General features: G+C 35.3%; 1 long non-coding RNA gene across 1 annotated transcript; it reads right to left on the minus strand.

Moving 5' to 3' along the window:
* Nucleotides 1-5,056: 5,056 nt before the first annotated feature.
* On the minus strand, nt 5,057-5,901 carry LOC127091287 (uncharacterized). The gene is made up of 2 exons (XR_007791900.1): nt 5,494-5,901; nt 5,057-5,301 (listed from the first exon to the last, which is right to left on the minus strand). It is a non-coding gene; the product is annotated as an uncharacterized LOC127091287 (long non-coding RNA).
* Between the last annotated feature and the right edge of the window lie 11,608 nt (nt 5,902-17,509).

A 17,509-nucleotide genomic window follows, 5' to 3' on the forward strand; every position in this document is an offset into this window, starting at 1 on the left:
TTGATGTTTTGACCGCTCTGTCTTTCGACCATAGATTTAAACTTGGCAAATACCTCAATCACTTCACTTTTCTTCTTGATCACATAAGACCGCAATTTTCGACTGAAATCAACTATGAATGTAACATAGTATTTGTTACCTCCAATCGAATCCACCTGGATATGACCACATACATCAGATTATATAACTTCAAGAATTGCCTTCGACCTGCTTCCTGCATCCTTACTGAAGTTGTTCTTGTACTGCTTCGCCTACATACATTCTTCACACACTTCGTTTGGAATGTCGATTTCTGGTAATCCTGAAACCATATTTCTTCTCTTCAAATCTATGATGTCTTTGAAATTGAGAAGGCCAAGTCTATAATACCATATCCATTCATCTCTGTTGGCTGTTGTTGCAAGGTCCTTATGCTCTATCACATTTAGTTAAATCTTGAAGGTTCTATTCTGAGACATTGAAGCCTTCAAGATTAACCTTCCATCTGAATCGAGAACTCTCATTATCTTGTCTTCGATCGACACCTTGTAGTTATTTTCGACTAACTGCCCTATGCTGAGCAAATTGCTCTTCATACCTGGTATGTACAACAAATTTGAAATTACTGACCTCTTGCCATCTTTCCTCATAATCAAAACATCACCAACATCTTCAACTGCTAGCGTGTTGTCATTTGCAAATTTAACCATGTTCCTCATTGAGGGCTTTATGTTGACAAACCAAGCTTTCCTTCCAGACATGTGTGATAAGCATTCTGAGTCCAAGTACCATTGTTCCTTGAATCTCTCTTCATCTCTTGTTGTAACCATCAACAACGACTCTTCTTCTTCATGTTTCGCCAGCTTTGCATAAGTTTCTTGATTCTTCTGCTTTTCTAGACAATCACTAGAATAATGACCATACTTATGACAATTGTAACACTGAATGTGACTCTTGTCTGGCTTTTGACCACCACCTTTTACTCTACCTGTAGAACCACCTCTTTGGTTGCCTTGGTTCTAGGATTTTCTCTAATTCGACCAATTTTCTTCTTGCTGATTTCGACCAGTCGAATTGTTGTAGCCTTCTATGCCTTTATTGCCATTCCAACATCCTTCGCCTTTCCTTTCTTTTGCTGATTGCGCCTGCAAAGCCATATCACTCTTCGACTTTCCTGCAGCTCTTTCAGCCATTCTTTGCTCATGAGATTCAAGCGTCCCTTGAAGCTCTTTTTTTGTCAATTTTGACAAATCCTTCGACTCTTCTAAGGATACTACCACGTGGTTGAACTGTTGGAGCCAACGACCTCAAGATCTTTCCAACAACAGATCTTGATGTCAACACTTCTCCATATACCTTGATTTGATTCACTCGTTTTGTAACCTTGGTGAAGAAATCAGCTATGTTTTCATTGTCTTCCATCTGAAGCAATTCATACGTCCTTTTGTGAGTTTGTAACTTCACCTGTTTCACCTTCTTCGCGTTTCCAAACGACTTCTCCAGAATTTCCCATGCTTCTTTGGCTGACTCTACATCATTAACCTTTTCAAAGTTATCTGCATCAACACATTGATGGATTATAAAGAGAGCTTTATAATCTTTCTTCTTCAGTTCTTTATATGCAGCATTTTCTTGATCTGTCGTGTTTTCTGCAAGCGTTGTTACTCATTCCTTCACAAGATCCAAAAGATCTTGATAACATAACACAACCTTTATCTGCTTGCATCAATTCTCATAATTGTTGTTCTTAAGAATCAAAAGATTTGCTGGAAAATGCCCATTTGGATGATTCATTGCCATGGTGATTTTCTTCCCACAAATCGTTTAAATCGGAGTTCTCTTGACACCAGATGTTGGAAATCCACCACAACCTATGGAGAATTTTAACCAATCTTGATGAACAAGATTGTTATCATCCATACAATAATAATGAAAAGAGAAGAACAATGGAGAAAGAGAGAAAGAATGAAGGAGAAGAATAATAAAGAGAGAAAGAACGAAGGAGAAGAGTAATAAAATTTGCAGAGTTTCTTTTTGCCCACAAACTGTGGAAAACTTCTTATTCACGTTGCAATTGCAAAATACCATGAATACAATGCTATGAATACTCTATTCACTTCATTACAAGAATAAGAGTTACTCCCTCTATTTATAGATTTAGGTTAACTCGAACCCCAAGGCAAAGCGAAAACTATAAAAGTCCAAAACAGTCAACACTACTAAAAATAGACCTAAGTGAAATCATGTGTGAAGAAACATGTTTCGACACTTAGACACTAATAAAATTCAACACACTAGATGATTCGACACTTCCTTACTTCTATCGAACAACTTATTTTGACACAAGGAATTAAAATTCAATAGAAAGATCACCCATTAAATCAAATGAAGAAAGATCAAGCTCTTGATTATCCACCCACCCCGAACAACCCTTTAGGCATACTAGTACCCCTTGAGAGAAGAGAAACTGGATCCACCAAATTATTAAAATTATTCAAAAGCTTTTGGATAGTATGAATGGTAACAATGGTGGTGTAAGAAGTATTTGGGGCTTAGGCTTTTACTAGCCCAACCCGAAATAAAGGAAGAAACCAAGGGTGATGCTTTTCCAACTGGTAGCGCAACACGTGGAGAGAGAATAGAGAACAACACGCGCTTCATATATTACTTTCTTTTGCTGCTTAAAAAACACGCGCTTGATATGGAGTATTACTTTCTTTTGCTGCTTAAAGACACGCGCTTCATTTGGAGAGAGAGAGAGAGAGAGAGAAGAAAAATCCTTGGGTGAATTTGCAAGGAGTGGCTCGCACGCCTGGACACTTGTGACGTGGGGAAAGGAGGTTTTCTTACTACTTTGTTTCATGTTAAAACGCCCAAAATAACTATGAGGAGAATGGAATTTGTCTTTCCAATATGCTTACTTTTTTATGAAAAAACAAATATATTTTATTACTAATAATAAAGGTACATTCTACTTACTGTAGCATAAAATATAAGAACGTTTGATACAAAACCGGAAACAGCAGTACAAGTTACAGAGAAAGCAAAATACACCATAAACACTAAACTACAACAACTAACATAAAACATAACCCCTGATGATCCCAATAAACTTGCTGCCACGTTCTCTGTTCCAAGTAAGAGGGACATCGACATTCCCTCTTACTTTACCGTTTTAAAACACTACAGCTGTATTACGATTTCGGTCTTTATAGAAGTCGCGATACTCATCAATAAATACGGTATCGATTTTGTGGCGGGCTTTCTTGAAACCATAGTTTAGTTGCATTGCATCAAGAGAGACAACACACTGTCTTCCTCGTCTGAGCCAAAAAAGTCCATCACATCCTAGAATGAATCAGACATAGAACACATGCCAAATGGCGAGTGGGTTTCTCATTGGTGTTCTGAAGTTTGTTGCAGAATGCCATGCTGGGGTAGGCATCCAAAAGTAATTGTTAATGTATGGTTCTCCTTTTGAATTTTGACTTTAATTCATATGTTCTTATACAAATATGGAGAACATATTTTTACAAGATTGAAAAATCTAACACTTCCAAAAAGAAGGCTATATGACTGGATGTTTTATTATTTTAGTTTAATAAAGTTATTATGAATACCTCTTTACAAGAATGCAATTATGTAGCTTAAATAAGTTTCCCATTTCAATTTGTACATGTGAGTCATCCTTTCATATCTCATTCCAATATTTTGTATGTGAATCATCTTTGAAACAGAAGGAAGAGGATGTTGTGTGTTGTGTTTTTGGAGGGACCCACACCGTTTATATGGTTGATAGGAAACTTGTTGGATCAGAGGATAAAGAGCCTGAAGAAGACAGGCGTAGGGTGGTCACACACACACACACACACACACACACACACACACACACACAACACACACACAACACACACACACAACACACACACACACACACACACACACACACACACACACACACACACACACACACACACACACACACACACACACACACACACACACAACACACACACACACACACACACACACACACACACACACACACCACACACACACACACACACACACACACACCACACACACACACACACACACACACACCACACACACACACCACACACACACACACACCACACACACACACACACACCACACACACACACACACACACACACACACACACACACACACACACACACACACACACACACACACACACACCACACACACACACACACACACACACACACACACACACACACACACACACACACACACACACACACACACACACACAGAGAGAGAGAGAGAGAGAGAGAGATATTAAAGGTAGTGTACTGTCAGTGTAAACTATTTTTACACCAAGATTCAGTAGAATTATAACGTTATGCATGTCATATAAATATTTTAAAATTAAACGTGTGATTTGGCGGGATACACGTCTCTGATTGGTTGACAATGTAAAAAAAAATTTACACTATCGATGCATACTCTTTTTTCTCATATATATATATATATATATATATATATATATATATATATATATATATATATATATATATATATATATATATATATATATATATATATATATATAAATAAATAAATAAAAATTCTTTAATCTCTCATATTAATTAATTTAAAATTGTAATGATATAAATTTATTTCTCTCCGCAACAATTGAAATTCGCATCGAATTGATCGAATAACCGATATATTTCTAATTGTATAAATTTATTTCATGTCGCAATTGGCATTACAATGACCACAATGATCGATATAATTTTAATTATATAAAATTATTTCAGGTTGCAATTCGCATCACACAGACGGTAATAACCACCAAATTTCTAATTTCTGTAAATTTATTTTACGCTGTAATTCTCATCGCACCGACCATAAAAACCATTTTCTAATAAATTTATTTCATCCTATAATTTGCATTGCAACGACGAAAATGACTGCTATATTTTTAATTGTATAAAGTTATTTCATACCACAAGTAACTCACATCGCATTGACCATTGACCGTAATGATTGATATACTTATAATTGAGATAAATAAAATATAATAAAACTCTTCTATTAAGTAAGTTTTTTCATACATACAAATGTTCAGTGCACATAAATTTTCTTTTCACCATTCATTGCATCTTACATTACATAGCAAATACATATAAAGACAGAAAATAATGAGATGCAATAGTGCATCATCACCTTCATGCTTCCTCACGTACTCGAGCCTCCCATCACCAAACCAACCATCATCATCCTTGTTGTTGTCTTCATTCTCTTTGCTTTCTCTCCATATGATCCATGCTTAACATCATCACCATATGAAAATCAAAAAGAGAAAAACAGTTAGCAAATTCGCAAATCATACCATCATACAATAGGCACCACAATTCACACGAATTGTAACAAACTCACAAAACCAACTTCAAATTACATATGAAATTCAATATCAAAATCAAATGAAATTCAATTCCAAGTAAATCAAATGAAACTCACATTTCTAATAGAAATTCGCAATTACATAATCTCAACCCCTTTTAACTCCTCACATGGATCATGATCTTAGGGCTCACAATCATCAATACCTAACTGATTTCAACTAATTTTTCCTCCAAATCCCTCTTATATAAACTTTATCCTCTTCACTCATCATCAATAACAACTACCCAAAAACTCTGCCAAAATCCCTCACCTAAAGCTCTCAGTCCATAGCTCTTTAGAGGCTTCACCTTGAAGCTCTAAAGGCTAAGAACTAAACCTCACAGTAACGTACACAAAGCAACAACAGATTCAGACACGCACAACCTACAAAGAAACAGAAGAAGTAGACAAAATAAGAAGGAAAACAATCACTAGGAAATAGAAAGAAAAACTCAAGTGTTACCTGAGGAGCTCTGATTAATGCATTTTGATGCATATTTTTCTATAATTGTAGTTAGGAATTTCCTTAGTTTATTTTACTATTTTATTATCTTTTTAGATTTAAGTTTATCTTTTGGTTTATTTTATTTTCGTACTTTATTTTCAGCATAAACAATTATTTGATACCTTGTCACTATGCAGATCATAACTTGAGTTATAGAAGTCGGATTAATGCATTCTAATATGCGTTGGAAAGCTAAGAAGAAAATCTAAAAGTTTCATGAAGTCAAAAGTAAATTCGGAGTGAAGAATTGTCAACTAATTCGTTGAAGTTCCAGACTTAATTAAAATAGTTAGTTTGGGGGATTTTTGTAATTTTCGGGTCGGATCCCATAAGAGCCCGAACTTATCTTTTATTATATTAGGTCTTTCAGTTCTACATGAACCATATTCTGAATTTTGATGATACAATATTGCTTAGAAGATTTCATGGAGACCTAATTCCCAAAGAGCTGATATGTTGTATTCGAATTCCACTTTGAGGTTTTTTATTAATTTCAGTTTAATTTCGATTTCTTTTCAATTCTTCATATAAACTTGTTTGCTTAATTCGATTGTTTCTTAATGGATAGATTTGATTAAATTTGATTGTTTATATGATCCTTAACTATAATCACATTAGCGTAGCTTTTTCGTTATCGTGTTGATTAAGTCGCGTTTGGTTAACTCGCGTCTACTTAAATCCGTTTGCTTAATTCGAAAATTAGGAACATACATCATATAATACCAATTTGCGCTTGTCAGTGGTATTGTAATCGAATGGGATTGAATCCGCTAGGGAATTGAAATTATAAGAATCGATGATAAGTCGGAAATCGATACAATATATTAGCTTATTTATCAATTTTGCATTTACCTTTAATCATCTTCGATTTAAGTTTTGAACCTTAAAAGAAACTCTTCTTTTCATTTGTTTGGTTATAACATTCAAGAGTCCTTGTGACATGTCACATCCGTTTTACTATACTTTTAAACTCGTTTTTGACCCGTGTGCGACAATAGATCAAATTGGTGTCGTTGTCGGGGGACTCTTGTAGATTTTAACCATTATTATAGTCTAACCATTATTATAGTTATAGGTGTTGTGTTTTAACATTTTTTTTGCCCTAACTTTCTTGCGTTCGGGTCTTTTTGCGTTTTAGGATTAAAAAAAATTGTGTTTTAAAGAAAATTGTCTCAAATTATTTTAATTCTTTGTCAATTAACTATGAAAAAATCAAGGATCAAAAGTCTCTATGTAGAAACTAAATAATGGGAGCCGTCCTAAAAACCCAAAATTCCTTATTTTTCTATTTTTTATAAAAAAAAAATCTGTTTTGATAGTTTCAGAAAATTCCGAAAAAATTCTCAAAAATTTTAATTGACGTTATTAGATTAATTTTCGTGTTTTTGTATTTTTTTCCTTTTATATTAATAGTTTTTTTTTCGTATTTCAATTTTTTTTTCTTAATAGGGACATTGTCGGTATTTTCCTATTTTTTTCTATTGAGTTTAACATGACTGACCAAAGAACTCTAAGAGAACTTGTTGTCCCTGATGCTAATTATAATGCTTTATGTATTGAATATCTTGTTGTTGTTGTACCTTTTGAATTGAAATCTGATTTAATACACTTGTTGCCAAGGTTTAATGGTCTTACAGGTGAGGATCCACATAGGCATCTAAAAGAATTTCAGATTGTGTGTTCTACACCATTGAGGCCTCAAGGAATTACTTAAGATCATGTCAATCTTAGAGCATTTTCATTCTCACTACAAGGTGCTACAAAAGATTGGTTATTTTATCTTGAGCCAAATTCTATTATAAGTTGAAATATTGGTCGATTACTGGGAGAGATTCAAGCAGCTAGTGTCGAGTTGTCCTGACCACCAGATTTCTGAACAATTGCTAATACAATACTTTTATGAGGGATTGCTACCAATGGAAAGAAATATTTTAGGTGTTGCTAGTGGTGGAGCACTTGTTCATAAGACTCCAGCTGTTGGCAAATCCTTGATTGACAACATATAACTTAACTCCCAACAGTTCACAACAAGGGATAATTTTGTGGTTCAAGCAAAAGGTGTGAATGAGATTCAAGTTTCTTCTTCCAACAAAGCTCTAGAAATCAGAATTGATGAACTTACCTCTTTAGTAAAACAATTGATGCTACCCATTCCATCACCACCATATAGCCCTCCCTAAGTAACCACCTTTATACCTTCTGGGCCTTCACTTGAGGATCTTGTCAAGCAAATGGATGTAAATAATCTTCACTTTCAACAACGAAAAGATTCTAGTATTCAGACTTTGCAAACAGAAATTGGTCAACTTGCCACTTCAATGAATGTTATGCAGCAAGCTCGAGGATCGAACCAACTACCTACCCAAACAATAGTGAATCCAAAATGCCTCAATGTGAGTGAAATTTCCTTGAGATCCGGAAAAGTTGCAGAACCAGCCCCAGAAAAAAATAAAAAAGTTGTTAGTGCAACATCTAAACTATCTATTAACAGGCTGAAAAAGAGTATGTACCACCAATCCCTTTCCCACGAAGAGTTATGAAAAAAAAGAAAATTGATGAGGAAGACAAAGAGAGAGAGATTTTGGATGTATTCAGGAAGGTGGCAGTGAACATTCCACTACTTGATGTGATTAAGCAGATCCTGAAATATGCAAAATTTCAGAAGGATTTGTGCACACATAAGAGGAGGCTTAACGGAAACGAGAGAGTGAATTTGGGACGAAATATTTCGGCCATTATTCAGCCTAACACTTCACCTACCAGTTCATCCCTCACTCAGGACATGCCACAAAAATGCAAGGATCCAGGAACTTTTACTATTCCTTGTACCATTGGGGATAGTAAATTCGAAAATTGCATGCTTGATTTAGGAGAGAGCATTAATGTTATGCCTACTTCTGTGTATAATAATCTTGACCTTGGTCCTTTGCAGCATACAGGTTTAATCCTTCAACTAGCGAACAAAAGCAATATCCACCCCGTCGGAGTAGTGGAAGATGTGCTTGTTCAAGTTAATGACTTGATTTTTCCTGCAGACTTTTACATTCTGGACACGTATGGAGAAATAAATTCAAGCAGATCACCAATCATTTTGGCAGACCGTTCATGAAAACAGCTAAAACAAAAGTTGATGTTGACGATGGAACCATGTCCATGGAATCTGGTGACATTATTGCGAAATTTAATATTTTTTATGCTATGAAACATCCCTTGGAAGGGCATTCTGTTTTTCAAATAGAGTTGCTTTCTGTAATTGTTGGTGAAGCTTACTCTAATTTGTTTTCAGCTGATTTTCCAACTTTATCTGGTTTTGATAATATTTACTCATGTGATAATTGTACTAACACTAACCTTTGTGTTGTTTGTGCCGAGATTGATGTTGCCTTGCAGCATGACAGTGTTAATGAAGTTGTTTATGTAGCCGAAGCTATTGACATTCCGACTGCCCCAAACATACCATCCATTGAACAACCACATTCTGTAGAGCCTAAACCACTTCCCAATGATTCATATTATTCATCAAAGCTTCAACTTAAGTAGAAACATAAGAAATGGATTGGATGGACTTTGACTGACACTCGTGATATTAACCCATCCATATATATGCATAGGGTCTCACTTAAAGATGAAATAAAAGTAGTGAGGAAGCCCCATAATCCTTTGATTCTTGATGTTGTGAAAAAGAAGATCACTTTCACGTGCTCATCCAACACTTTTACTTATCGAAGATTCTTCTCTGATCCTGGAATACAAGAAAAATGCACTAATCAAAATTTCAAGGTCAATGGACACTACCCAAAGCTACTCCATGAGAACCCGACTTTGGAAGAAGAGATTGTAGAAGAGCTCTCTTTGGGAAAGGTTATTTATGCAATCATTTATCCACCTTGACTTCTCGGGTGTGTTCTTTCCTTTCTCTCACTCTTATTTTATATTTATGCTATTTCATTAAGGACAATGTATGTTTTAAGTGTGGGGGAAGAAATCATTTATTTGTTTTTTTTTTCAGTTTTTCTCTATTTTAGTTTTTATTTGCTTTCTTAAAAAAATGCATGCTTTTTCCTTTGGTTTTTGAGTTACAATTATGAGTATTTTTCTTAGTTCTCTTGACTAAAGTCTTGTGATGTGATGTGAAAATTTTGCTGTGCAGTTTTAGTATGATAGGTAGGACTAAACTCTAAATTGTACATCATTTGTCGTAGATCAATTAACCATGTGAGATTTTGAGCCTTATATGGATAACATACAAAAATTCATCTCTTTTTTTTTTGTTTTTTTAGGCAGTTAGCCAAAAAACCAACCCTAAAATAATAGCATCTCTTGTTTGAAACCCCACTGAGCCTATTATTTTTTTATATTTAAAACTCATTACAAATCGAGAAGTGAAAAATAATGTTATCACCTTATTCAAAGGATTGAAGAGTCTTGTTTGGAGTTGTGTGGAGTTTAATAATTATGTTTGTAATATTTTAGAAGTTGGTAGAAAAAGAAAAGAAAAATAGAAAAAGAAAATAGAAAAAAAAATGAATGAAAAAAAATAGAAGGATGTATACATGGCAATACATACTCCTTATGAAAAAGAGAAGAAAAAAAGAGAAAGGAGAAAAAAAATATGAGAGAAAACAGTTGCTATAGATTTGTTGAAGTGAATGAAATCTTTTGTAAATTCAACTTTCGCAGTTTCTTTCAAGTCTCTTTTGTCTCTTTGAATTTTAGCCTAGTACCCCCTTATGATTTATCTCACCCTTACCTTGACCAAGTTACAACCAAATAAAAATCCTTTTGATATTTGTGTGCATGTATTTCAATTGTGGATATTAGAGTCTTTTCAAGCTTATGGTAGTACAAACTTTCATGTTGTACTTTGAGTGTAAACAGTTAACTTAAACACTTGACAGTTGAGTGAATTTTATTCTATGAGGATTTTACTGCTTTTGTTGTACTCTTTGACAATCTATTTTCCTATCTACTTTGAATGTCACAAAAGTTTTCTCACTAACACCACATTCTTGAAGCTTAGACTTAGAATTCTGCTTGTACCTTGTATCTTGAAAACTTTTGGAAGTACATGCTCTGTTTTTTCCTTTTATTTTGAAATTATAATTTTGCTCAGAGTGCAAAAGTTTAAGTGTGGGGGAATTTGATCAATGCATTTTGATGCATATTCTTCTATAATTGTAGTTAGGCATTTCCTTAATTTATTTTACTTATTTTACTATTTTATTATATTTTTAGATTTAAGTTTATTTTTTGCTTTATTTTATTTTCGTACTTTATTTTCAGCATAAACAATTATTTGATACCTTGTCACTATTCAGATCATAACTTGAGCTATAGAAGTCAGATTAATGCGTTCTAATATGAGTTAGAAAGTTAAGAAGAAAATATAAAAGTTTCTTGTTGAAGTCAAAAGCAGATTCCGAGTGAAGAGTTTCCAAATAATTCATTGAAGTTCCAGACTTAATTAAAATAGTTAGTTAGGGCCGATTTTTGTAATTTTCGGGTCGGATCCCATAAGGGCCCGAATTTCCCTTTTATTATATTAGGTCTTTCACTGCTACATGAATCATATTCTAAATTTTGATGATAAAATATTGCTTAGAAGATTTCATGAAGAGCTAATTTCCAAAGAGTTGATCTGTTCTATTCGGATTCTACTTTGAGGTTTTTATTAATTCCAGTTTAATTTTGATTTCTTTTCAATTCTTCCTATAAACTCGTTTGCTTAATTCGATTACTTTCGTTTGCTTAATTCGATTGTTTATTATAGGATAGATTTGATTAAATTTGATTGTTTGTATGATCCTTAACTATAATCACGTTAGCGTAGCTTTTTCGTTATCATGTTTGATTAAGTCGTGTTTGCTTAATTCGCGTTTGCTTAAATCCGTTTGCTTAATTAGGAAATTAGGAACATATATCATATAATACCAATTTGCGCTTGTCAGTGGGTATTATAATCGAATGGGATTGAATCCGCTAGGGAATTGAAATTATAAGAATCGATGATAAGTCGGAAATCGATACAATATATTAGCTTATTTATCAATTTTGCTTTTACCTTTAATCATCTTCGATTTAAGTTTTGAACCTTAAAAAAACCCCTTCTTTTCATTTGTTTGGTTATAACATTCAAGAGTCCTTGTGATACGACATTCGTGTGTCGCTTCCGTTTTACTACACTTTTAAACTCGTTTTTGACCCGTGTGCGACAGCGGATCAAGCTCGTGTCGTCCAAATCTTCGAAGGAAGATCATGAGTTCTAGTTCGATACTGATTCATCTTTTATGTTGTTTATCTTGCTTGTATCTTCGTTTAATTTCCCATTCCCCATGGCAATGTGTAGCGGGGTATTCGTTACCATTAGAGATATTGACTAAATCTAAGGTAAACCATACAAGTCGAGTCGCCACCGCACTTCTATTTATCCAAAGGAATGGTTAGAAAGCGAACAAAAACCTAAAAGTTTTATCGAATCAAAAACTAGTAAAAATGTCAGAGATCTGGGTAAGGGGGTTGGTTATGCAATGGGAAGGTTTTAAGCACCCAAAATATCCTAGGTACTCCTAGGGAGCCTTTTTCATAAGTGTTGTTCTAGTCTAAAGGGTGTAGGTATATCTAAAGTACTATTTATTAAAAGGAAGGTTAAAAGAAAATGACTCGCAAGGATGTCGCATCTACTGTCTACGTATCTCATCTAAGTATGAGAATCAGAGTCTTCGTAGCTCGGCTACCTATGGGTTAAAGAGAAGTGTGCTCGGTAAGACGTCGCGTCTTATGCCTACGTATCTCATCTGGAATGAGAATCAGAGCAAAACGTAGTTCGGCTAACTAGGGGTTAAGGATTGCCATCTGAACATGGACTTACAAAAGAGGACACCAGTTGTGTCAAAGGAGGGTGGGCAGTGTGTTCAACGTCCTAGCAGTAGGTGTCGCAGCTCGCTGAATCGAGTCTTAGGCAGTTACCTCTTTGCAATAGAACGAACTGACATGCCACAAGATCGAAGACGCATAGAAGGTCTAAAAGTGGGGAAGCTTTGCTCTAGAGTTGTCATGCAATATGGACCTAGGTATTAGGATTTACAAAGGGGAACATCTACCTAATGTTAGCATGCAAAGAATAAGGGAATTCTACCTATGTTATCATACAAAGGGTTCTACCTAATGGGTGCTACCTAAACGGAACAAGGGTCGACGGATGGAGCGCGGAGAGGAGTTACGGATAAGGGTAGATGGCGATGCCAGAGGCAATCGACTTACAGGTAGATGACGATGCTTGAGGCAATCGACTTACAAGAGGATGGATGAACGCGTGCTGGTTCTGTTAAGTTTTGAAAATGATTACTCGATGTTGGATCGTGCTTTTGATCTTATTTTGAAATGGTTATCGGATGTTCGTTTTAATTCTTGTATTAACAGGTGACTAACGAAATAAAGAAATAAATAGTATACACTTTATGGGAGAGGGGTACATTTGTTATGAATGGGGATTGTTCATGGCAAACAAACAATAAGAATATATGCCTCATACATCATACAAGTAGGCAACAGTTATCAATCAGATCGGATAAATAAACAATATATCATCAAACCAAAGAATCAAATAATGGAGCATTTAAACAATGCATGGGAGTATGAACATATTAAATAATCAAGCAATAGAAAGCATAAATGAGAGAAACAAGTATAAAAGATAACAGATGAATCAAACAGATGAAAATATACACACGAAGGGTCCACTGAATTATTTAATCAGGAAATGAGGTAAGGACCAAATAAAATCAAGGTAAAAGGCCTATAATACATGGCATATGAGATGAACAAGGGAGGATCAAAAGATCTCTTCAATTGTCATAAGCAATCCCTAAGTCAAACATCGATCATAAAGAAGTCAACTGAAAATTCAAGTCAAATTAAAAAATAACAAATAAATAGCAAATTAATCAAGAAAATTATGAAAAATTAAAATAAATAAGGTGGGGTCAGTACATCATCATCCCCCAAAAAGATTTTAAAAATAATGAAAATTGACACGTGAATTAATTAAAACAAAACATAGGTCAAACCAAAAGTCAATTAATAAGACTAGGTTAGAAATAAATCAAGAATAAATAGTAAATTAATCAAGAAAATTATGAAAAATTAAACTAAATAAGGTGGGGTCAGGACATCATCATCCCCAAAAAATATTTTTAAAATAACGAAAATTGGTACATAAATTAATTAAAATAAAATAGAAGTCAAATTAAAAGTCCACCAACCAAACTAGGTCAATTATAAATCCAAAATAAATTGAAAATGTTAAATAAAATTCCAGGAAAAGGTCAGGTTGACCATGAGACAGTGGTCAACCTTCATCCCAAAAATCAAATGCTAACAATAATTTTAAGTCATAAAAATAAAATCAATAAAAAAAAGTGTGTTAAAACGAACCAGTTAGAATAAATATAAAATAAAATATTAATATTAAAAAAATACGAAAATAAAAATTATATAAAATTAAATAAAACGTTAATAAAAGTGAAAAATATTTTAAATAAGAAAAAGAAATATGAAAATGGAAGGATTAATGGTGATGAACATGGTAAGCAAGCGTAGATATATCAAAACATGGCCATGGAAGAGATGATTACCTAACGGAAAGTAGAAGTGGAATGGAATCTGATATGTAATGAAGCTTTGCCTCCTTTCCAAGAAATTCCAATGCTCCTTTAGGGTTAGGGTTTCAGCTTCTTAAATAGGGTGGATTAGGTGTTCTCATGGGCTTTTTAATAAGTGATTTATCCATAAGAATAAAAGTGTGAAGTGAGGTGTAAAATGTTGTTATTTTGGGCCAAACTTAAGTGAGTGGATGTCCAATGCATGGCCAAAAGAGGTGAAAAACGTGACTGGTTTGTGCAGCATGCTTAGAAAATTTGATTGGGCCAGCCAAGCCCAAAATCTGCCTAGAAAATCAAGTCATGGTGCCCACTTTAAATGAATGTATCTCTCAAACCATGGATCCAAATGAGATGATTCCAAAAGTATGTGAAAGAGGACATGGCAAGGTACAATTGTTGTGAATAAAGTATTTTCAAATAATGCCTTGAAGTGCAAGAAAACTGGCCAAGAAGTCTTGACAAATTTTGAAGATTTTGGACTTAGAAATTTTTCTAAGTGTCCTAAAACAATGTCTCACTTTGACTAAGCATAACTTTCTCAATTCTAATCCAAATGGAGCAAACTTTATGTATCTAGAAATCTTGGAACAAGAGGAACAACTTTCATGTTGGAGGCATTTTTAAATGGAGCTTTTATCGTAATGCAAAATGAGATTAAAGTGAGTGCAACGATCATGAAAACTTGCCCTAAATGGAAAGTCAACCATTTCCAAATTAAGTAACTTTTCCAATTCATGATTAACTGATGAATCCATGATCTAACCTTGATCAAATTTCACATGTAGGATCTCCTAGGCATGGATTTTGAGATTCCACTCTCAAAATGTCAGGAGTTGACTTTTCTGGCCCCACAGTTGACTTTTCCCAAACTGTCTAATTCCCGATTCCATTGATAAATTGAAGCACTTCTAGCTCAAATAAAGAGCTGATTTTTTGCATGTAGACCCTTGTGGACATATGGAGGGCCATGGAAAAGAGTTTCACCCAAAGAATCAGAAATAAACTGATTTTATACCAAACCCTAGTTTTAGGGCAAAATGATCAGGAACTGATTGCACGAACTGCCAATGGATCTTTCTGAGATAATTGTGAATCTTCCTAGGTTAAGATGCATCTCTAATCATGACATGGATGAGCTCCTCTACTTCCAACCAAACATTTCCTGTTGCAGGTAGCCATGAAACCCTAATTTCTGATTAAATCCAGATGAACACTCTTATAGCTTTGAATCCTTCACTGATGAACTGAGGACCATAATAAGATACTTGGACCCCCCTGAGACCCTTGAGACTTGTATACTTAGAAAATGAAGTCCAATTCTCAATCTTGCTTTGTGTGGGCTCCTTCTGTTAAGGAGTGATCAAGCAAAACCTGATCTCCATGTCACTAATGCAGTATGCAATGAGTATGACCTAACATGATGTTAATGAAGTGTAGAACATAATCCCATGCTTCCAGGAAAAATGAAGGGTAAATTTTGGGGTATTACAGCTGCCCCTATTCAATCAACTGGAAACCCGAAAGGAAGATAGCAACGACTTTCGCACTTTCGAGGTATCAAGTGATTGAATACGATAAAAGCCCGAAAATTTACACTGAAGTGAAAAAATGAAGTAACAATGCCTGTCAGAATCGGCCAAGAGGTGGTCTTGAAAAAGAGTCCATCTGGTACGGTGAGAGTCGGTCTGAACACCGAAACAAGGAATGTTAGCCTGAATACCAAAATAAATGGTAACCCAGAAATAACCATGGTCTGAATGCCGCTCATCAATCTGAATACTGGAAATGACTTCGATCTGAGCATCGGACAATACTTGATTATCAAACATCGGTCTAAACACCGGGAAACCGGCCTGAATGCCACTTCGGTCTGAATACCGGAAAACTGGCCTGAATACCACAAGTTGCATCGACCTGAATGTCGGAAACTTCTTGGATCTGAACATCGGAAAACTGGCCTGAATGCCACTTCGGTCTGAATACCGGAAAACTGGCCTAAATGTCACAAGTTGCATCGACCTGAATGTCGGAAACTTCTTTGATCTGAACATCAGAAAACTGGCCTGAATGCCACTTCGGTCTGAATACCGAAAAACTGGCCTGAATGCCACAAGTTGCATCGACCTGAATGTCGGAAACTTCTTCGATGTGAACATCGGAAAACTGGCCTTAATGCCACTTCGGTATGAATACCGGAAAACTGGCCTGAATGCCACAAGTTGCATCAACCTGAGTGTCGGAAACTTTTTCGATTTGAACATCGGAAAACTGGCCTGAATGCCACTTCGGTCTGAATACCGGAAACTTTCATGCCTGTCAGCATCGGCAGAAATAGGGAAAATGATAATTGAGGCGGCGCGTGGGCCAACGAACCCTGCTGGGAATAATAAAGATAAGTCATGAATAATCTTCAGTCTGAGTACTAGAAACAACTTATGGCTTATCACTTGGGATACCGAGAATGCCTTATGCTTTACATGCGTATATTTGAATTTTTCAATGGTGTAATGCTCCATGAAAATGGAAATGCTACACAATTTGGGAGGATGCAATGCAATATGATTCTACATGCAGGGATGCAAAATGCTTGATTAGAGAGAACGCCAAGCTGAGGCAAGGAATTCTGTTGGGGAAATGATCACCATCTTCTGGACCCTGGCAAGGCTGTTGAAGATGCACAACACAAAGAACTCTGTGGGGAAATGACCCGCCACACGGTGTTCTGGCAAATAACAAAATATCGAGGCTCTGACTAGGGAGAGAATGGCACTGAAAACTTGTTGCTGAGGAAAGCGACAGTGGTTCTGGCAACCATAATCTGCGAGAGAGACGACTCAGCAGGGGAAGCAAACACTGATACGGTACTGAGATTCTGCTTCAAGGAAAGAGACCATGGGTCTAGCGTCGAGATCATCGATCTGGCATC

Source organism: Lathyrus oleraceus, chromosome 6, assembly GCF_024323335.1.
Source record: "Lathyrus oleraceus cultivar Zhongwan6 chromosome 6, CAAS_Psat_ZW6_1.0, whole genome shotgun sequence".
Lineage (NCBI taxonomy): Eukaryota > Viridiplantae > Streptophyta > Magnoliopsida > Fabales > Fabaceae > Lathyrus > Lathyrus oleraceus.